Source organism: Pipra filicauda, unplaced genomic scaffold (assembly GCF_003945595.2).
Source record: "Pipra filicauda isolate LSUMZ 115617 unplaced genomic scaffold, ASM394559v2 scaffold194_size2289513_pilon, whole genome shotgun sequence".
Classification (NCBI taxonomy): domain Eukaryota; kingdom Metazoa; phylum Chordata; class Aves; order Passeriformes; family Pipridae; genus Pipra; species Pipra filicauda.
Genome location: NW_024104303.1, coordinates 1894279 through 1917598, shown reverse-complemented (window position 1 = coordinate 1917598; position 23320 = coordinate 1894279). Strand labels below are relative to the sequence as shown.

At 40.1% G+C, this 23320-nt stretch overlaps 1 protein-coding gene across 16 annotated transcripts in view; it reads left to right on the top strand.

Moving 5' to 3' along the window:
- The window catches only part of TOPORS (TOP1 binding arginine/serine rich protein, E3 ubiquitin ligase), a 56361-nt gene extending 44966 nt beyond the window's left edge, over positions 1-11395 (top strand). For 15 of the 16 annotated variants that reach the window (XR_005563225.1, XR_005563214.1, XR_005563218.1 and 12 more), the window contains 3 exons: positions 3787-3915; positions 4659-4798; positions 10545-11395. The gene's annotated coding sequence lies outside the window, so the exon portion shown is untranslated. The remainder of the gene's footprint in view (positions 1-3786; positions 3916-4658; positions 4799-10544) is intronic. The other variant, XR_005563224.1, reaches the window with a different exon arrangement.
- Positions 11396-23320: the final 11925 nt, after the last annotated feature.

Below are 23320 nucleotides of genomic sequence, written 5' to 3'. Positions count from 1 at the left end.
TCCCTGGGCTGCAGGAGTCAGACTGATCTCTGCCTTGGGATTAGAAGATTTTGGGGAGCACAAATGTATGAAGGAGCTGGGTCACTGGCAGGCCCTGGGACCACATGGTGGGAACCATAGTGGTGGCATCACTGTTATCTGGTCTGGAGGGAATGTGAGTGCTCCCTTTGTTCTGCTCAGTCCCAACAGCCTCCCCAGCTTCTCCTGGGGAGGGAAGGGGTCCAGAGGGGCTGGGGTGTCCTCAGCCCCAACAGGTGGCTCTCAGTGATTGTGGATGCATGTGCCTTTGACTGGAAGCCTTGGTCCATTCACAGAGCTGAGATATCCTTGGCAATAGTGGGACTTGTCCCTTGGAGTGCTGGGATAGAGGCTGTTGAGTGGGCAGGGCAGGCAGGCAGGTGAAGATGTCACATTAGGTACAAGGGAGAGGTTAGGTGTACAGCCCTGACAGTCGGTGATGGTGTGGTTGGGAGCCTCTGGGTGAGGATGAGGGGGTGGAAAACAAAGCAGATGTTGTAGTGGGTGTCTTCTTCGAGTTGCCCAACCAGTATGCCAGCGCTGAGGACTTTACAGGCAATTAGGGGAAATCTCTGGATTGGCAGCCCTTGTCCTTATGGCAGATTTCAGTTTCCTAGAGACCAGCTGAAAATGGTGCCCTCTGTGCTGTGCTGATCTGAAAGACTCCTGAAGTTTGTGGGAGAGAACTTTTTGTCATGAGTGCTCTGTGAGACAACTAGGAAAGATGCCTTCCTAGTTATGCTGGTTGGGAATCAAAGAGGCCTGGTGGGAGATGGCATGGTCATGGCCACAGTGCTTATGAAATGGTTCTGCTTAAAAATGTCAGTGCAATGAGAAAAAAGAAGAGCAGAGTGATACAGTGGGTTTTGAGAGAGCAAATGTTATGCCACCTGGGAGTCCCCTGGGAATCTGGTCTTGAGGGCTCAGGAGCTGCATGCTGCATGGGATCTCCTGCAAACACTGGAAAAGAGCAAGCTGTCAAAAGCATTATCAATACTTCAAGGAGACATTTACACTGTGGGGAAACTTCATCTGTTTGTTTTTCATGACACGCGTTACTAGGAAATTGTCATTAAAATGTGAAGGGTTATCTTCTGTGTATAGGGCAGTGAACACAATTGAGGAAAATGTGTCTGCCACAAGCAGCCATTGCTTTCCAGTGCTGCTTTATGTAAACCAGCTCATCATTCCTGCTGCACCTATCTGCGAAGTGGGAGTAAGCAGGTCGACTCACAGTGTCAGCTGCTATTAAGCTATTTACTTCTGAAGAGAACTGTTTTGGTTTAACCCCAGCTGTGGCAACTAAGTACCAGGTAGCTGCTCGCTCACTTACTCCTTCCCTGGTGGATTGGGAAGGAGAATCCGGTTTAAAAAAAAGTGAACACTTTTGGTTGAATTAAGAACAGTTTAATAATTGAAACAAAGTAAACTGTAATAGTAATAAAAGGGAGAGAGAGAGAGCTCAAGAGAAACAAGTGATGCACAATAAAATTGCTCACCAGCTTCTGGCCAGTGCCATACCCAGAAAGACCCTCTCCTGAGTAACTCCCCCTGTTTATATACTAGGCATAACATTCTGTTGTGTAGGATATCCCTTTGGTCCATTTGGGTCAGCTGCCCCAGATATGCTCCCATCCATCTTTTTGTGCACTTACTAGCAGAACATGAGACACTGAGCGGTCCTTGACTCCGGGTGCTTAGCAACAGCCAAAACATCAGTGTGTCATCAACATTATTATCCTACTGGATCAGAACCAAAGCACTGTACTGCTACTAAGAAAAAAATTACCTCTATCCTAGCCAAAATCAGGATGAGGACTGAGATGCATTGATCAGCTCTGGGTAGGAATGAGATGCATCAAACCTCTTCCAGAGTTCACTTGGCATAATTTTGTAGTCTTAGACCAGAAGACTTCTGTCAGCAATGGTGCTGGATTTAATGACCCACATAAACTTGTCTGGGGCTGTTTGACTTTCTGTGGATATTCTGCCTAGTTTCCAGGTGCCTTTTGAGAAGGTATCTTATCTGCCAGCCCTAGGGTATCATGAAATATCAGGAGAGATATGAGAGCATGTAAACCCACCAGGGTTATCTCCTGCTCTGCATGCATGTACAGCATGTGGAAATGGGACCTTATTTGAGGTTCATCCTATAAGGAATAGATAATAACCCAGGGTGCACTGCACAGGGTTCTCCCCCTTTAGCTTCTGCTTGCTGTGCTTCAAATGAGTTCTCAAAGTTCATCTCATTGTAGTGAAATTCTATGAGGAAGAAGCATGAGGCAGTGTATATTCCTGTCTCCAAACTGGACTGGAATCCAAAGGCTGGCTGCAGAAAATGCTGCTTCTGCTGGTGTTCGTATCTGTTGAACATTAGTTGGTAGATCAGTCATCAGCAGTGTCAGAGATGGTCAGTGCCTCGGTTTTTAGACATTTGAACTGTCACTTCCCAGCAGGCTAAGACTACAATTCAGTAGGTTTCACAGCCTTTACTATGGCATGACAGAAGACCTGAAAATGACCCAAGCTTAGCTAGGCAACCTGCTCATCTACATTTTCAGTGGTCTCCAAAAGGGCAACTAAATTAACTGAAGGAAACCTGAATTAGCAAGGGTTGTCGGAAAGCAGAGGACAAACGTCCTCTATGGGATGCTCTGGAATGCTTAGTTCTAAAGAATTTTTTGCACAAGATGTAAAGTGACCCAGTGCACGTCCAAGTTACTCTTCAGTCCTGATGAATAACGTGAACCAGCGTGTGTGGCAATATTACCATTTTTCTTTGGAAGACCTGTAGCCCTTAGAGGTGAGGCATCCAGTGTGTTATGCACAGAACAAGCCACAACTAGGTGACAAGCTACTGTCAAGGCATTGAGATGAAAATGAAGTGCATAGGGGCAAAGAGGTGCAGAGCTATGAAATAACTTTTTTTAAGATCATTCACCTGGTAAAGCATATCTGGGATGGTAACAGTTTTATTCTCAGCCACCTACATGAACCAGATCACACGGCTCATTCAAACCACAGGGATTTGTGCCTTGAAGTCGTAGTAATTTCTTCTCCATTAGCTGAAGAGGAAAAAATAAATATGTGTGTGTGTATATGTGTACACACGTGCATGCATTATATGTTTTTGGGGAGAGAGGGAGAGAGAGAGAAGGGGAGAGAGCAGGAGTAAGCTGACAGATGCCTGTTGTACCATGGAAGAGGAGAGCAGAAAAGCAAAGGCAAATATTGTGCACCTCCTGCATGTGCTTCTGTTTCTTTTTCGGATATATGAGAAAGACATGAAAGAAAGGAAGAAAACTCAGAACAACATACCACTGAATGGACTGGTGCCGTGCGAGATTTATGAACTGCTAAATTTAGAAAAGTCATTTTACTGTTGCTGGTGTATTGCAGGCTCTTGTGCATGAGTCAATAAGAAAAAACCAAGTCACTTCCTCTCTGAAAGCATGTAGAAGTAACATAAAATATATTCCATTAATCTTTTCAACCACTGAATTTACTCTGGATAAACAAAGCATGTATCAAATGATATACCCTAGAAAGGTAATCAGCCTTATAAAATGGTTCACAGCTCTGCATTTCTCATTATTGTATTGCAAATAGTTTTGTGAATGGAAAAACTGTTCAAGCAGAATGTTAAACAGCATTCATTTGTCATTTTCCTGCACGGAGTAGGCAGCAACCTGCTGGATCTCAAAATGTGTGGTCATTATGAAGCTTGTATTGAACTGTTAATCTTTTTTTGCTCCTTCTTTTTCTCAGGTGATGTTCCTTTGTGATGGGTAATTTCCAGCACTCCTGCTTCAGTTGTCACAGGTGAAAATCAGCAGGAATCACACAGATAATTAAATACAGTGGATCATCACAAGCTCGTGATCAAGCTGTCTTCAGGTACTCTACAGGCAACCTCTAGTGCTTTACCTATAATCGTAGATGTTTTTTCATGGGGACCAGCTGTTCTCCAGATCACACGATAAGGATCAATACAGAAGAAACCAGTAATTTTAGGCTGAGGCATTAGTGAGTGGACATAGATTTCATCAATCCCATTGTATTGTTTATTTTTTTCAAGTACAAAAAAGGAAATTTCTGTGGTTCATTTTTCATGGCAAGTTGATGCAGAAATAACTCAGTAAGGCTCTTTGACTTTTGCTATGAAGTGGGTCATAGTAAAACAGTTAGATTAAATGTCCCTTCCAGGCTAAGAACAAAGAAAAGGGGAAAATAAAGCTATGAAGATAAAGAGTTCAGCAACAAAGCAAAACCTGATGTTGTTTAATATCACAGTCTTTTGTGCAGGCATCTCAATTTCAGAGCGTGAGAGATTTATTACAGGGTGATCGTTACACACTAGGTGCCATTGCTCACTTTAATACTAATGCAACAATTCCAGCACTCTGAATTATGATTAAAGACCACCATTTTTTTTTATTTTCGTTCCATATTTTCTAGTGTTATAGTGTGAGCTTTGGTATTTACTGTCAGATTTGCAGGGCTATATTTTATGATACCTTTTGGTTGGCTAAACTAGGTTGGAGTGATTATCCCGGGAAGATGAATAATCCTTTATTTAACATGCCAAAATGTGTGCTATAGGCAGAAATTAATTGCATTATTGCTCTCTTTTTGCACAGGCTTATTGATTGCTGCAGAGCAGTGGTGGAAAACAATACTGGTGTACAATTCAAAGGAAAACAGCCGGCACCACAACAAAGATTACCAAAGAACAAATCGATGTCACAAAATACCCTTACCATGTCCTGTAGCGAAATAGGTGAATAATGATGCCATCTCCTACACAGCACTAAGCAGACATGTTGAAAATAGTATGCAGCATAGTACCTGTGTTGTAACCACCGCTACCAGAGAGATGGTTTCTTATAAAGACACCTCATTGTCACCAATTAGATTATCATTATTGGTGCCACTTCCACATAGATTTCCTCCAGCAGTAATAATGTAATTGAAAAAATGAAATTTAGCCTTTACCCATGTAGAACTACTCTGTAATAGCAAATCAGTTGTTCTAACTAATTATGCTGAGCCAGAGCCCTGACATCTTTAGCACACTTTCTGGGCGTGCTTTCTCCTCACCCCATGTCAGGCTGCTGGATTTCTAAATTCAAAGAACATATATGTTGTCTGGAGGGAATATGGGTGAGGTGTGAGTATATAGGAGGGTGTAGAAGTAGTGTTGAGGAATACGTTTGGTGCAGGTGGCTCGATGTGCAACCTGCAGGTTGAGCTCTTGGGGGCAGGAGCCCCAGCTCAAGCTCCAGGCAAGAAAGAGGTGGTGAACTGCTGACCCTTTGCTTAACAAAGGGCACAGGGACCAAGGGACCAGACACTCAGAGACACAGCAGGAGCCAAGGACCCCTAGACTTTCCCATCATTAGAGTGTGAGGGTATAAAAGCCCAGGGTTTCCTTTGTTCAGAGTCCCTTTTGAGAGGCACCAGCTCAGGGTGTTAGTTTGTTACTTAGTTATTGTACCATGATTAAATTATTTTAAGGATCTAGTCGCCTGTGACTCTGGTATGGGAAACCTGAGGTCGAGCTGTTAAGGAAACTGGTCTGGCTGTGTGAGTATGGGGAGTGTAGCTGGGGGGAGACCTGGGTCCCAGCTCAAGGTGTGAGAGTGACTGGCTGAGTGGCTTCTGGATGATTGAACAGAGAAGTTTCCTTAACGGTGGGAAGGAATATTTCTTTCCTTACGCACAGCATGGGACAATGAGATGAATTTACATACCTCTCCTTCCTAAAAAAGGTGTCCTAGGGAGCTAAGAGTTTTATAAATTTAAGTGGATTTAGGATGACCGATGGCATTGTGTTTAACTGACTGCCTTGGCCTATTTCCCCTATTCAAGTTTGTCACTTGAATATTGTGCTATTTAGTGTGATTCTAGATGGATATGGATGTCTAGACTTTTAGCTGAGTGGAAGTTATATACATATCATGGAAGATCTGGGCTTCTTCATTAGAAGAATTGACTTGTTACAGCCATCTTTTGGCATCCCAGAGTTTGAGATAAAGAATAGACACCAGCAGCAAAGCTCATCTTCTTGTCAGGAGATCGTAGGCTCTTCTGCATGTTCCGTGTACGTAGAGTACTTAAGTGGTGATCTTAAAAAAACAGTTCATAGTCTAATCTCTGATGGTTCCTAGAAGTGGTCACCCAGTCTCCACAGATGCTAAAATAGAATTGGTTAGCTGAGAGTAATGCAAGAATGAGGAAAATTTATGGTATCCTGGGCATCTGCAGCACAAGAGCATCCCAAACCAGCATTATGAAATCAAATAGGTGAATAACTGTTGTAAGATACATCACCCTACCTGGGCTGTTTGTTTTTAGTAGTATTTTGCAGCTAAAACCCACATGCAGTTATGTACATGCATTTGTTTACACTTAATCAAGTTGTTCCTGAGGGGACAGTGGAGGTCTTGCATGGAACATCTTCTTCCCTGTTGAAACATCATAAAGAAGCTCATAAATAATAAATTTTATCAATGATTAGCAGCATCTCTACAAATACCTAAGAGCTATAGAGCTGACATTTTCCCTCTGCTGTCTCTTCTCCTATTTATTAAACCTTTTCTCCTTTTAGCACCTTTTCTGTTTATTTTTCTGCATGTACCCTAAACTTCTCCAGTATTTGATAGATAGGGCAACATGGAGAGAGCATGGACTGTGTGAAGGTAATGTCAGAGCCCTGAGGGCATTGCGTTCCAGGCCTCTCCCTGTGTCTCCTCTATCCTCACACACTGCAGCCCTGTAGTCTGGGGTTGTGCTGCTGCTGGCAGAGGTGTCAGGGGCTGTGCTGGGGGCCTCCCCAGCACGTGGGAGCTGTGCATCAGCTCAGCCCCTCTGTTTTGTCCTTGTGCCCAAGCTGCCTGGCTCCTCTGCCAAGCAGCCAGCTCTTGCCGATTGCCAGTATTTCATGGAGATGCAAACTGGTTGAGCTTCCAGTTACCTGAGCTTTGTGCTACCTGCATTGAGTCTGGCTGTGTCCTGCTCGAGTTCCAGCTCCTGAAGTACTATATTGTCAGTGCTACTAAACATTGGTCTAACAGGAGAAGCTAGAATATTGTCATGAGAAGGTTTTGTGTCAGCCCTGCCATGCTTTCAGGTTGTCATTCTGTGCAGCCCTTGACTAAAATGGCCAGGGAAGCAAATGTCTCCACAATGGTGAATAATTGAAAGGTCTTTTTTGTCGCTGATAATGTCGGAACGGCCAAAGCGACACGAAAAAAGGTTCCAGCAAAGTTTATTCCAAGAAAAAAGCAGGGACAGTGGGGCTGCTGCGCAGCCCCTTAAGTACAGTTTTTGAACACACGTAATGCACACGGATAGGACAGTTCAAACTTTCACACCAGAATTCTTACAGCTAATAGGTGCATTTTCTAAACTCTACTTTCTCACAACAAGTTTGCTCTTTCTCAAAACAGCCCAGTTCTTTCCCACAACAGTCCCGAGCACCCGCTCTTATTTTTCTCTCATGTTGATGTTCTTCCCAACCACTCTCATTCAAAACAGGTCCTTGTTCTCATGAGACAGTGCTCCTGTTCTCATGAGACAGTGTTCTCTGTTCCCACGGGACAGCTTCTTCAGGATGCATCAGTATGTTGTCAGGATCAGGGCCTCCATTTTCAGTCCTCTCTTTCAGTCCATCTCAGGGGTATACTTTGATCTGGTCAACATCTATTGCTTCGTCAGTATGTGCCAAGGTGCTGACAGACCCGCTGTCACCCCTGACACTTTGAATTGTGTGGAATTTCATAGCATTTTTGTAAGTAATTTTCTTCTCTTTTAGTATCTTATGTGATGTTTGCACAGCACAAGATAAAAATGTATCCTCTGTCCTCACACCTCCTTCTGCTGGATGGACACAGACATAGGGACTTGATTACCTTTATATGTAGTTTTTATCTCCATCTCCTCCTCTTAAGCCTTCTCATGTTTCTTGGTTCCAGTACAGCCTCTGCATGATTAACTGATCCATGTTCATCAGGTTTCCATCTGATTAAAGTATTGTCACACTGTATAAATACAGTGCTTACTGGACAATATAATTTTAAGAGGTATTACATATTGCACATTCTGGATTTATAATAGCTGCTTTTTATTACCAGCAGTATTAATCTTTAATCTGTTTGGCTGCTTTTCTTTCAGGAAAGCAAGAAACAGATCTGAGAATTTTATCTCCAGTACAGTTTTGATCTTCTTGCTTCCAGTCTGTTGTTATTATTTGTGCAGTCTGGGTATGTGACTAGCGAGTTCTGGTGAACTAGTTGTTTGGGATATTGTAGATGGCTTTCAAATACACTTTATATGCCTTGGAGTGTACTGGTGTGCACATTTCCAAGCCTTTCTAGGAGTATTTTGATTTTTGACTCAGGTCTTCATGGTCATGAACTAGTGACTGGTGAATGATTTGTCTTTTGATTGTGCTGAAGTCATGAACAGAGCCAGCCAGAGGCTGGCAATTCTGTTTACCAGCAAGAAGTTTCCAAGTTTGGGTTTTCCACATATTTGAGAAAAATAGCGACTTTTTGCAAGGCCTTCATCTGTCTGAACTCTTCAGCTGTGCAGCGATGCAGAAAGTACCTCTTCTTTTGCTAAAGGGGTACGTATCTAATACTAAAACTGTTTTTTTCCTGGTCTGTCTAAGCCTCCATTGGAAGTGTCTGGACAATGCTCTCAAACACATGCTATGATTCTTGGGGTTGTCTTGTGCAGGGCCAGGAGCTGTATTCAATGATACTTGTAGGTCCCTTCCAACTCAGGATATTCTATGATTCTGTGACTTCCAAATCCACATCTCACAGCCCAGGAAAGGAGAAAGGTGATCTGATTTCTTAGCCAAGCTGTGACAGCCTGCATTCAGGAGGAGAGGCTGGGAGACTGATTTTTAGCAGGGACTCAGTGGCACCATCTCCAGTCCAGCCCTGACTCAAGCTGCCAGTCAGCCTGGACTGAGTCGGGAAGAAACTCTCATCCCAAATTTCTTGCATGCAAGCAATTAAGTTCATGTCTCCCCTAAGGTTTTCCATGGAATTATAAAGCTATGGCTTTGCCTCCTCCCTCAAGACTGCATCTCTGCTTACATCGCAGCTTCTCTGAAACTTGAATTACTTTGAAAATAGTCTTTCTAGTTCTGATCACTCTTATAAATGTAAACAAGCAAGAGTGTCATCTGCTGAAACAAAAGTCAGTCAGCCAGCCTTCGCTTCTCAGCTTTTGCTGCCCTATCTGTTATGCCTGTCACAACAAGTTGTCAGACTGTCACAATAAATGGCACAAGTTTAGGATGTTGTTTTGTTTAGCCTTTGTATGAAATACTTTCGAGCACATTGTAGTAGAGGAGTATAATTAAAGTATAGCAAATTAATTCTGAAAGAGGGTAATAAGCTACATGGTAGTTTAAAATTGTTATAACAGTATTTTCTCTTTAGTTTTTGGTTACTTGGAAGGACTGTAAATTGTCATAGGTTATTCCAGTTGGGAATACTGAAGAAATAAATATTGATTAGAAACTTAGTGCTTGAAAGCCAGCAAACTAAGAATGTGAAGATTTCACTTACTTACTTAAATTACTAAATTGATAATTACTGCTCTTATGCAAGTTAAGATAGTGCAGCCTGCCAAATATTCACCCCATTAGAGGAAGAAAACCTGGTGTCTGTTCCAAGAAATAAAAATGCCTAACCATTTTTAAAAATTAGTATATTTTCCATTAAGTATTCCTCTTCTGTCTGATTTTCCACAGAAACCTGTCATTTTTCTTTCCCTTCTTTTTTATATCCTGGAGTAGTCTTGGAGCAGAGATGTAATTTTGATTTGAGTTCTCACTACTCTTACAGACGCTGATATGTCTGTGGCCCTTTTTAAGGTCTGTCACCATTTATCTGACCCTCTGTGTCACCTAACTCTACTGCCATCCCTTGTGCGTTTTGACATCACTCAGCACTGTCAGGATCAAACTTTTCTAAAGCCATACTGTTCAAACCCACCTTCATCTCCCAAATCATCACCATCAGCAGCATGGGCCACTTGTCATTCAGATCTATGACCTTGGTCAGCCTGGATCCTTCCTTATCTTGGACCATAGTTACCTCTTGTTTCAGACAGATGCTTTCAGAGGGACTATCCTTTCCTATGCAGAGGACTTCCCATCCATGTCCTTGGATTTCTCTGTCTTGACGTCCTTATACAAAGACATAGATATTCACAGAGCTCTGTGGCTGTGCATTGTGTCCAAGCAGTGTTCAGAGCTCCCATGAAATCTCCTGTTTCCTTCTTCCCTATTAGTTTTCTCTATTAGTCTTTTCCCCACTCCATACTTTCTTCCTATGACCAACACTACCAAATATATAGACATGAAAGGCAGAATAGCAATCTAAATGTTTAGATTATAATTTTTTACATTAAATTAAATTTAATCTTTGAATGTATTTCCCTTTGGTGTTTTGGGTTTCTTTTTCTAATCTCTGTTATTTTTAACTAAAGTTGTTCATTTACAGAATTGCAGAATTGCTGTGATTTGTGGGCACCTCTGAGATCATCTAAATGATCCATCAAAGCACGGTCTATTGGAGCAGGTTGCCCAGGACCATGACCAGTCAGGATTTTCAAATCTCCAGGAATGAAGTCTTCAGAACCTCTCGGAGCTCAACTGCTTGACCACCCTCACCACAAAAGTGTTTTTTTTTTAAATGTTTAAGTGGTGTTTATTTTGATTCAGTTTGTGTTCTTTGCCTCTTCTCTGCTCACTGGATACCCTTCTTCTTCTGTCTTCGTTACCCCTGTGTGGTTTATATACCCATGTGTACATGTATAATCCTCCCTTCATACGCACCCCCCTCCCCTTCTCCAGACAGAACAATTGCAGCTCTCTGAGCCTCTCCTGACAGACAAGTTAGCTAAGTTATTGCACAAGAATGTATATAATTCTGAAATTATATTAACCCAAAGCACAGAAGATCCCTGCTCAGCCAAGCTGGCCTTCTGCCTTACCTGATTGACTTCTCACGTTTGGGAATTGCTGCTTCTGTGCCTAAACAAGGTGATGTTCGAAAAGCACTGATGGACCCCAGCACCTGCAAAAACATTTTCCCAGGGGACCTTGCTTACTAATTTCCTGAGCGGCCTAAATGAATGTGCTCTCCTTGTGTCCAAAGCTGATGTTTCGATGGCACTTTTCCTCCTGTCAACAGAGGTTTTAAACTTGATCACTTCAGTGGTGCGAAGGGGCACCAGAGTAAGTCAGTCGTGTTGAAGAATGAGGGGATAACCTATCTGGATATCAGTGCAGATTGTTTTGGATAAGGACCCCTCTGTTTAAATAAAATTGTTGCCATTTCTGAAATTTGAATTGGCCTCAGTTTTCTTGGAAAATTGTTTTCTGTATTTTGTTTTGTCTCATCGCCTTTTGTCTACTACAGCCCAGTGTTTGACATTTGTATGATTTCAGTGCTTTAATTATGGCTTCATTTTGACCCTGTCAGAGACCTAGAGATGGTGGGTTTCATGTCTGTGTTTCTCACATGCTGCTTGCATAGCTGTTATAATTGAAAAGAAAATGCCATCATTAAGATTCACTTTACAAAGTTTGACAAGATATGTGAGATTGCAAATATCTGATTTCAAAAAATGTCAAAACCTCAAGAAATGCTGTCAGTGCACTATGAGTTTTTTCCCTATTTTGTCTCTAAGCCTGATACAAAATAGGGGTAAAACTGGTGTGTTAATGATGCTTCCTGAAGTTTTGAGGTTACCTGAAGTCAGATATTTGCAACCTCACAAACCGAAGCCTGGTCCAAGATAAACACAGCCACCAGCCCTGTTCTTGGCTCTTACCTGGGGGAGCTGGATTGGATTACAGAACAGTTAGTGCCTGTTCATCTGAGGAAAGACTAATGAGCTTAACATCATACTGGTTGCTTGGCTGTGCAAAGCTGAGACCCAGTAAAAGATACCAAATGTTGTTTTTGATAACAGAGAAAAGCCCTCAACAGAAACATTTACTGTTAATGATTCCTCATAAGAGATTTCAGTGGAAGGACCTTACATCTCTATTTTTTTTTCTGAACAAGTAGTATTTTTATTTTCCAAATGTATTACTGTTACAAAGGAAAATAAATCATAGTTCTCAGGTGTCAGCCTTGGGTATTATTTGGTATCTGAGGTGCATGTAATGCTGTTCTAATGCATAAATACACATGCCTTTGTGCATCTGTGTGTGTGACAGGTGTGGGGGAAGACTTTGTTATGTCTCTTTCAATGGAAGAAAGGAAGGCAGGTTGTCACTGGAAAAAAATATAGCTTTTCAGCAAACAGAAAATTCATAGACCTCCGTGGATGTCAACTGAGAACCTGGCCAAGTGTGCTTGTTATCTCCAGATAAATCTGCCTGGTACCAGCCTGCTCTGTACAAGTGACAATGAAACTAAGTAGTCCCCAAAAGCAAAAAGTCTATGATGGGCTTGCAACAGTTAAAAGCCTGTGATTAGATGGATGTGAACTTCAGCCTGGTGTACTATGATTTGACTTGTGAAATGTGCAGCATCAGTTCTGTGAGAGTTGCTTGGGGAGAAAATAACATCTGCTCTATGACTGGATGGCAAAACATTTTTGTAGTTATAAGCAAGAAACAATTACTTTGTTGGAAGCTAAACAAGATAAACAGTCTGTGAATAAACAACTGCGACATTGTTTCTTGTCTCACCACTGCAGGGGTACAGCAGGGCCTAAAATACATATACCTTTTACTTTTAAAGCAGTTTTAGTTGAAGCTGAAGCAGAAGAGACTCTTCTGGGTTCCAGAGCTAATGTTGCTACTCTTATCTCTGTAGAGCTCAGATGGGAGATTCCCCCCACTAATGCTTTCCAGCTTGCCTCCTCCTCTCTCTCAAACCTCAAGGTCAATCCCTCTACTGACTCCAGAAATTTCTCTGCAGTTTATTTTGAGAAAAATTCAGTTTCCACCAAGTTTGTCTTTTTCCAACCATGCCCCACTGGGAAGCATTTTCTGTGACTTTGGCACTCAGTGGTGATGAACTGCTGTTGTGCCATTTTCCTCATCTATCTGCAGTGCCTGTGGCCTGAATAAGGACCACAGGATTCCCTACAAGTCCTTGCACAATGACTGAGCACCACCGACAGCAAGTTCTCAGTGTGTCTTGAGAAACACTTAAAGCTGCCCTCTTCACTTGGCTGCTTAGGACTGCAGCAACTGTTGGTCTATCATCTATTTCAGCCCACTGAAATTTTCTTTGGTGTATTTCTTTATGCTTCATATTTATTGAGGATCAACTTGAACCATTTTGCTTTGACTGAGCAGACAAATGTTTTGGTATGAGTCATCTGGCACTTTAACACCTTTTATTAATTCTACTATGTAAGTGTAAACCCCCTTATCTGCTGCCAGTAGATCTCTCCTGTCTTCTGCTTCTTTTGCTTTATTTTGCTTTGCACTTTCTCCAGTTCCCACCTTCTGCTTTATATTCTTTATCAGCAACTGTCTTTTTCTTACAGATAATGCACATTAATAATAACATCTCCCACTATCTACAGCATTCCCTGTTTCTTTGTTCGGTTGGATTTTTTAACTACTTTGGACTGTAAGATTGTAGAATGTATAAAAGGATGTTACAGGTGGGATCTGGGGCAGGTGCTGCAGGTGTGCTGTAACTTTCTATTACAATGGGGTTTAAACTAGGTGAAATAATGGTATCTCCTTGCCTGAATACCTGTCAAGAAAGCACGACATGGGGGAGGAATTCAGAAACAAGATGGTGTAAATCAGCTGGCATGTTTCCACTAGCTGCTCTAGAGCTAAAAAATCTACCCAAGCTGATTATGGGCCCTAGATGTTTCAGTTTGTGAAGTGCGTATTTGAGTAGGTATTTTATGCCAACACAGTAAAGCATCTTCTTAATGAATGATTACCCCTGAGACAAGTCTGAATCAAATTATCCAGTGGGAAAGAAGTGGATCTGTGGGACTGATTTTTCAAAGTGACAGTAGTAAGAATACCTTGCTTTTTCATGCTGTAATTGGTGTTGTATTTTCAGTTACTATTTAGTTATTAATATTCTAATTACTGCATTTAGTTATTTTAGAAAAATCCTAATGCATTTTTTTCCAGTAGAAAAGCATTTAACAAATGAGAATTTCTAGTTTGCCTGCTTGTAATACCTAATAGGCTAATCCTTTTTGAGATTAAAAATTTAGAACTGCAGAAGGTGTTTGGATATGTCTTAGGAATCAGTTCAGATTTGCTCTAGGCTACATCTCTGTTGTCAAAAAATAGATCAAGTTTTTCTGAGCCAAACAGTTTATCTGCTGCAGAACCTGAGAACACAGAAGGTAATGGAGGCAATCCATTCAGCTCAGTGTCAGGTTTTGATACCTGGTGTTGAGGAATACCTTCAGTGCAGGTGGCTCGGTGAGCAGCTTCAGTGGAGCTGCAGGTTGAGCTCTGGGTGGTGGAAGCCCCAGGTGACAGGCTGTGAACTGCTGACCCTTTGCACAACAGAGGGCCCAGGGACCTGTGACCCAGCCAGGGTACCAGACACTGAGACACAGCAGGGACCAACAAGCCCAGACCTCCCCACCCTTCGACTGTGAAGGTATGAAAGCCCAGAGTTTCCTTTGTTCGGGGTCCCTCCTGAAAGGCTCCAGTTCAAGGTGTTATTTAGTTTTTGCACCAAGGTTAGATTATTTTAAGGATCCAGATATCTGAGACTCTTCTATGGGAAACTCAGGGCCAAACTGTTAAGGAAAACCTGGTCTGACTGTGTGAGTGTGGGGTGTGTACTTGTTGGGGCCTTGGTCCCAGCTCAGGTGGTGCAAGTGTGACTGCCTGAGTGGCTCCTGGATGGTTGGACAGGGAAGTTTCCTTAACGTTGGGCACTATCAGCTACACCGGAAGAGTGTAAAAACCCACATCACTGGACAAATGTGAGACTCCTTAAAAATTGTTCATTTTGATTAAACCTGATTTAATTATGGGCAAAAGGATGACAGTTTGCTCCCTTTGTCATGTTCAGAATGAACATCAGTGTGCCTACAGAACTAGGATATGTATGCCTTTGAATGCTACAAGGCTTCTGATCTGTCTAACGTTTCTTGGCCATGAGATTCACAAGTTAATTGTGCACTAACAAATGCATATCTTTCCATTAGTCTGAAATGTGTTGCATAGTTGCATAGATTATTTCACTTCCTTTTTTTTTTTGATGCTGCTCTCAGAGATGTTGGTGGTTCAACCTCTTTCCTCTGCCTGATGCCTGCCTAGCCCACCAAAGAGCCTTTAGGGATCTTCTGAGGCTGGTGAAGAAATGGACACTATAAGCCCGTTAAATCTTACCTGTCTTTTGTGTTTGTTGAATCATTATAGAATTTATTTACTTTATAAAGTTCTTTGTATCTTACATGCAGAGTCTCTGTGTGCGGAGCCAAAAGCAGCTATACAAACTGACTCAGGAAAGGAAAAAAATACTGTAAGAAAATATTTATGTGAAACAATGCATTGCTACTGTATCTGTAGAAATAAAATGCAAAGATACCTGAAATGACATTTGGCAAACAAACACTTAAAAATCTCAAGTGATCTTAAGGAGCATTTTCCATTGAAAGGATATGCAATACTTGTGCAGACAGTATTCAAGTGGTTAGAGCAGTGCCTTGGTAAGCAAATTCCTCTTGACATTTCCTATTAAATCTGTACCATCTATGACAACCATACTTTTGTTACTGTACTTACTTCAGATCTCTTCAATGTCATTCTGTAATTCTACACTTTCTTTTTTTCTTTTTCCTTTTTTTTTTTGTAATTAGAGAAGCTAGAATAGGATGTGTGCCTTTCGTATATTACAGCTACTAAGTAACTGTTTTAAAGTTGGCTATATTTTGCTTGCAAATCATCTCTGAATTATTAATTTACTCAGAAGAGAGGGATAACACTTTATTAAGGCCTTTCTATTTGTTACAGCTCTTACAGAGTACTTTCACTAATATAGTAACAATGCTGATAACAGGTTTTGAAGTCATTGCTTTTACCACGTGCAGAAAAATGCCAGAACAAATAAGACCATAAGCATTAAGCTTTCTGCTGAACTGGTAGCTTCCTTTGGATGCAAATATTTTACTCATAATGAGTGTAGAGGAGTTGAGTGAACTATTAGTGTTCTGAAATCCAGAAATAAGTACTGTTTTGTGCTTTGTTCAGACTGCCATAGTTAAACAGTATCATGCAAATAGCACCACGTTAGAAAAACTGGTAGAGATAACAAATATAGAAGTGATTAGTTCCGTGTTGGGTCTGTATGGACAGATCTCTTTCACTGTCCATGTAGGTTCTCAGTAGGTTTAATAAATTTGCATTTCACTCAGGGTTTGTTTTCCTTCCTGCCTAGGGAGGAAATAAATATTTTCATTCTGAATTTTTATATGAAAGCACTAATAACTCAGAGAAGTTCTGGTGTTAAATTTGGGCACTAAAAGTTATCGCTGAGAATGTAACTGGTCCATAGTTTTGTGCATTTCTCATGGCAATATATATCATATAGTTACTCATATGACCTCCAATACATCATTACTAGAACCATGTCGAAAGCCCCTGATTAAAAATGTAATACCTGGAATAAATCTGATACTATATCTACATAGAATTCTGTCTAAAGTCAGACTCCTGTTGCCAGTAAGACTCCTGATTTGATATCAGAGGGACAACAAATGCAAAAAAAATAATAAAAGAGTTTTAATTTTTTATTATATTTACTTGACATTAACTGGTATGGTCTACAATCTAGTCTTTGAAAGTCCTTTATAACTAGAACCTGGCAGGATATTTATGCTGTAATAATTATTGACAACTGAGATATGTATCCCTCATATTCTCTAATGTCCATCCAAACCAGACTGAATGGTGAGGATATACTGATATATTTATTATTTAAAAATATAGTGGTCCTGTGAGTAGTTATTGAAAAAAGATTTCTACATGCTTCATGTGTTATGATGATTCTGCAGTTTTCTTAAGTGCTCTGCAAAGAAATCTTGCCTTGCTTTAAATAGTTGTGAAGTACTGAACAGTTAATGTATAGTATCCTGAATAGATGTTTATAAATATGAACAATGTGAACAGGAGCTCTATAAAATGTTCAGTCAGAAAACAGATGTTTATAACTCATTGTAATTTAAAAATATTGCTTTTACAAGCTTCTAATGTTAATGATTTTGTTAAATACAGCTTGCTTACTTGGAGAAAAATGTTCTCTTACAAGCATTATCAGTTGAAAAATCCTTCACACTGATTTTAGACACAGTCTGCAAAACTTCAGCACGACTTGATTTTGTTAGGCTTGATCATGTCGTGCCGTTGTGACAGAGGATGATTTTCTCAAGTGCATGTCATGCATGACTGAGTTTGGAAAAGTATTATGACGAGGAGTATTTTCCTTACTTAAAGTGTTCCACTGTTATAGTAAAAGTGTAAGATACAGTTTTCTTTGTAAACAGCTGAAGTGTAGTATCTGCAATACATCACACGAAAGTATAATCACTGTCAAAATGACAAGACAACATCACAGAAAGTGACTGTTGTAATTGACAAAGGTGGTGATCAAGCTCTGAAACTGTTTTGTTCTGATTGCATATTCATGATTCCTCTCTATAATATGCTGCAGTTACTCTGTGAGTTGATCTAAGTGGATGTTTTAACATGACTAGACTGACACCCCGTACTATGAGATCTTTAGTACTGTTCCTTCCATTTTTTTTCCAAGTGTCTAAATCCTGACTTGCGGACTTTGCTGTGGGACGCATCCAAGAACATGTACATCCAGGCAGTCACACACACGTTGCTACACTGGTGATTGTGGTTTACTGGTAGAGCAATAACCAAGTGTCTGCAAACATACAGCTGACCCAACAAATAGCTGTGAGCAGCTGGTGAGCACTCATTCAGCAGCAGCAGAGAAATGTGCTTTAATACATATCTGTGCACAGATTATTTGTCTGAGTTTCTTTCTAGCCTTGGGTAGCTCTTTGTAAGCAAACTCTCTTGTTTACTAATTATTTGACTCACTTGGCTTTTAGGCAGCCTTTTCCAACATAGTGTGCCATAACAATGGCAGTTTCTGGTAAGCAGACACTTGCAGAAATAAACTCCTCTTTGTCTCTTGGATAAGTAGCAGGCAATGTTCTCTCTTCTTTCATGAGGGTGAGTATTACATTTTCATTCAAATTCAGAGACAAATTTGGAGGGAAGAAAGCAAAGACACTATCTGTTCTTATTATTTCTTTCATTGTTTGTATTTCTGACATAGTCAGAAGAGTTAGGCAATTTTCCAAATAAATGATGATTTTTTTTTCATTTATTTTTTTTTCTTTCCCCAGGAAGCGACAGTTTATCAAAAATGGAAGTTCTATATAACTACATTCCTGAAGTTTTTCCACACTGTATAAATACATACTCAGTGGTCCAGAGAGGAAGTGACCATAAGGGGCATATGCAAGAAGAGCGATGAGAGAATTGCACATTAGTGCCTGTTTAATCCTTCTTCTCATCTTTTAACTGTACATAGAAAAGTTTTAACTTGATCTCGGTGCAAAAGAAAGGGAGGGTTTTATAATTAAAAATACCTTGTGCAATTAACTACCAATTCCTGTCCACCTCCATTCAGGAACAAAGGAAATGTGTACTAGAGGGTGTAATTCGAGACTCAAAGGCATGCGAGGAATCCCAAATTTACTGTTGCTTAGTCCACTTACTGTTGTATATTTGACCTTCCTCAAATCACAGTCCTTCCACCAGTTTTCTGGATGTTTCTACCCGTGTTTTCATGGCAGAAAATACAGAAATCTTACATTGATTGATGTTTCTCTCCATGCAGTTCACAGCTAAGGGCCACTGTGCACCACAGTTTTAAGAATTTGAGTGTCGTCTTTTGACTTAAATATGCTTCCAAGTCAGAGAATAAAGAAGCATCTCTCTGCAAAGTTAACAAGCTCGCAAAAAGTTGCATTAGCACCAAAGCTCACTTTTATGCATGAGGGACGGTGGATGAGATAACATGCCACTTTCCTTTTTCTCTCTCTGTGCATCTAGTATAAACACATCTGTATATGTTGGACATTGGGGATGACAAAATTGCATGACTGGAGGATCTGCTGCCCCCAAGATTAAGGCAATAGGTCCTGGTATTTCGACAAAGCCAGCCAACTGCAAACCTAGACTTTCAGACTCACCTGGGTTTACAGTATTTGCAGAGAGTCAACCAGCTAGAGAAAACTGTTGAATCTGGTCCTGTAATGGGGAAAAATTCATATGGCAATGCCATAGACTGCTGACAACATTTCTGCAGTACTGGTTCAGCTTGCAGCAGCAGCTGCAAAAGTATTTGGCCTAGCAGAAAGACCATTTTTGATGTACATCTAAATGGGAGAATGCATTTAAAAAGTTGGATGGAACTACAAAAAGTCTGGTCTTTTCAGGACACAGCATGCAACTATTCAACTTCTCCAATGTCCCTCTGAGCTCCAGACCTGCTAGCACCTGAATAGAAAGAGTGAAATCACCTAAGATGCCAGAGCTGATCACTCCTTGCTATTAACAGAGGGAAGGTCTAAATTACTTTTCTGTCTGCCTATATCCTGCTTCAGAGACCTACTCCCTCTTTTACAACTGTGAGAGCCTTCAGTGAGCTCCAAGTCCAATGCTGACACCTACTCACTTCTTCACACAAATCTGAATGATACTGTGGCACAGCCTGGTACAATAACTCTTGCATCATGTGAAGGGGCAGCCAGCCACTATTGACCTTGAAAAAAGCATAAAGATATTCTCTTTCCTCCCTCTGCATGGTCTAGAAAATATTTGTGATCATGCAAATTTTGGAAGGAGTATCCACTCCTTGTTTGATCACTATGTATTTTTGCAACTCTACCACTTTTTAAGGTGTCATACATTGATATAAAACGGTTTACATTTTACAGTTATGACCTGATAAAGTTTGTTTCTCAAGTTTTAACATATGCTAGAACTTTTTTTGGGAAAAAAAAATCCATGGTAAAATGCAGTTTATGAAAAACTGAAAACTTTCACAGAATTTTTCCCCATCTTGAAGAAAAAAAAAAAAAAGAAAAGGAAAGAAAAGAAATTAAAAGCTTTTGACACATTTTTGGGGTTTTTGTACCAAAGCATTTCATAAAAGTCAAAATAGCTTTGCTTCAATTTATGGAGTACATTAATGTGCTATATGTGTACAGAAGTTGTATTACTAGATGCTTAATATAACACCTTTAAAGTTTTATAATAAAGGGTTTTCTTTGAGAACAAAATGTTTTGATGTTGTTGGCAAATACCTCGACCACTGTGAAATTTGTATTTTCATTTTTGAGTTTCATGGTAAATATACGACTTTTATGACTTTTGGTTTCTATGTGAAGTAATACTTTTCAGCTGACTGCTACCAATATCTTCAGAATACAAATTGTATTTAATGAGTTTTCTCCCATTTTTGGTCATTTTCTTCTCATACTTTCTGTGAAGTAACAACAAAAGTTTTCCCACAAGATGGCAGTGGCGAGTTGTGAAATTTATGGCAAAAACAGGTACGGAGGGAGACGCGTTAAAAACTGAAAACAGAAGATACAAGCTTGATGAAGCAACCAGAATGAAGATAGTACAGAATGACAGGAAAAAATCCAGCTTTAGTTCGCTTTTTTTTTTGTGACCAGATGAAGCAAGACGTATTTTATTGTAAATAAGGTCATATACCATGGTGCTTTTAGCTAGCAAGACAAAATTAGCTACAAAATCTAATTTAAACATGTAAGTTTAATTTAAACTGAAGTGTATGTGTTTGTGGGTACAGATTTCTCTCTCAAATGCATATTTCTATATTCATATAGCTGAAAAACCTTCATTTATAAAGTCTGCTGTTAACTGAGTAGTTACAACACACAAATTATTTTGCCTGAAAAAAAGAATCAAGAAGAAAGCTATTTCAGGGGATAATAAAGGACTACCACTACAAATGTAGTGATAAATACATATCAGGAAATTGATATTTTATTAATAATATTAATTTTTTATTATGCTAAATTTTGTTCTAAGTTTCATTCATGTTAACATTAAAAACTCCCATGAGTAATGAAATACTGCATGGCAGAGAGTTGCCCTAAACATACAATAAAGAGCCTGTTCAATCATGAGGGGAACCATCATAAGTATGAACAAAACGATCTTCCCTGTTCTTAACTGAGAAATACAGACACATTTTCCCCACTATTTTCATAAAAATCCTACAATTCTTTTCATTCTGATCTAATTTGAGCTTGGCAAGAAAGCAAGTGGAGTAGGAAAGCCAAAACAGCAAATCCCAAGCCTTAAGTACAAGCTGTCTTTTTTTGACTTTTTCAAATGAAGCGGGGCAGCTTGGACTGTGTGTCTGTCTCTCTACACAAGATATGCATGTGCACACCCCCCCACGCTCTGTGTATTTCCAGTTTTTCCAGGCCTATTTCCCAGAAGAATGTACACCTATATTCTTACTTATGAATACTACTTTAACCTGACAATGCAAAGAATGAACATTTTCTTAAGATGTCAGCACAGAATAAATCTCCATCTGGTGAAAAGCATCACTCTTGCAGACACAGGGAACGATGCCAGCTCCTGGGGACTCAGGAGGTGTCTACGTGATTTAGGCCCCTGCCTAAATTACAGCTCTCTGTGGAGGATGGTAGATTTACTCCAGGTAATATAAGGCCTTTCTGTGGGATTTGTATGAGGAAATGGTTCATCCAAATGCATCACAACTAAAGTTAAGAATGGCTGTTCAGAAATCATGACTTGGCCTCAACCAGCACATATTCTTTCTGATAAAGGGTCACATTCAGACATCTGTGTCTTTCCACACATGGAGTGGCTAAGACATCTTCACACCATAGCAAGGAATTTTAGCTGAAACAGCCTCGATGCTGTCTTCAGACATTGCAAGGTCAAGTTTCTACTTTGCAGCTTTAAAATGGGCTTCCAACAAGGCGATATCACCTTGCCCTTCAGAAGCAAGTGGAGTTCTTACACAGGTTCAAAGCCAGCAATGCAGCAAACCTGGGAGGAAATGATTGACTGTCTTAGCTGTAGAATTAACAAGGAGAAGTATGGTAGAGTGCAGGAGACAGGAAAACTTGCACTCCTTTGTACAAACTTAAGTTGCCCTGACTGTCTCAGTTGCTATTACACTGTCTGCGATTTACAGAAATGCATATTTCAAGGTCAAAAGACTGTGGAAGCCATCTCCCTATTGTTGAAAAAATACGGATGTAGACAATGACCTAAATCACTTCCCTAACCTCTTGGAAAAGAAATTCCAGTGGGAAAGGTTCCACAAGTCACCCAAAATGTTTCTGCCTTCTGAGTTTGAAAGCTTTTGTTAATCTTTAGCTTAGCTTTCTTTAACAACTGTCATCTGCATTCAAAATTCATTGTGCTGCTAATGACGTACAGGAAGAACAAATGGTCATAAGTTGCTTTATAAAAAAGATGCACTTGTTTGAGGAAAACTGCCTTATTCTTCTATCCTACATGTTTTCCTAATTTATTTTTTAATTTTTTTTTTTTTATATGGTGCCTTGAACCAGCTGTAGTATTCCTGGGGGCACTGTTTCTGGCTTCACTGCAGAAAGGGTTCCCAACATTGGTTTTGCAGCAATGGCATGTATTATAATTTGAAATTTGTTTGTGGTTTGTTTGGGTTTTTTTCACTATTGGCTACTGACCAAATTCTCACTTGCTGTGTAATTGCTATGTCCACTGAAGGCTTTGAAGACTGATTTCCTGTAGGTCTATTTCTTTATCTTGACCACTATAGCTTCTTTTTTCTTCATGATATTTTGTGGCTTTTCTTCTTTTTGCAATTTTTTTATCTCTATTTACTGAGAGGTAGATTCCATCTCTGCTGAAATCATCAAGTGTTACACTATTCCCATCAATGAAAGTTCAACTAAGTTATGAATGCCTAAAAGCTAATTGATGCATCATTTAGATATTACACTAGAAAATGCAAATAAGGTACAGGTTGTTTCCTGACATTTTCTTGGTATCCTTTAGTTTTCACCTACTGAACAAAAGTGACTGTCAGGTACTTTTATGTTTTCAAAAACACTTTGTCGCCACATAGGAGTACGAGATGATTTTGTTTGCTGAACTGAAAGCTTACTTTATAGATGTACTTTTTGACTCATTACAGTGTCAAGTTGGTACTGGTGTTTGGATGGCTCAAAG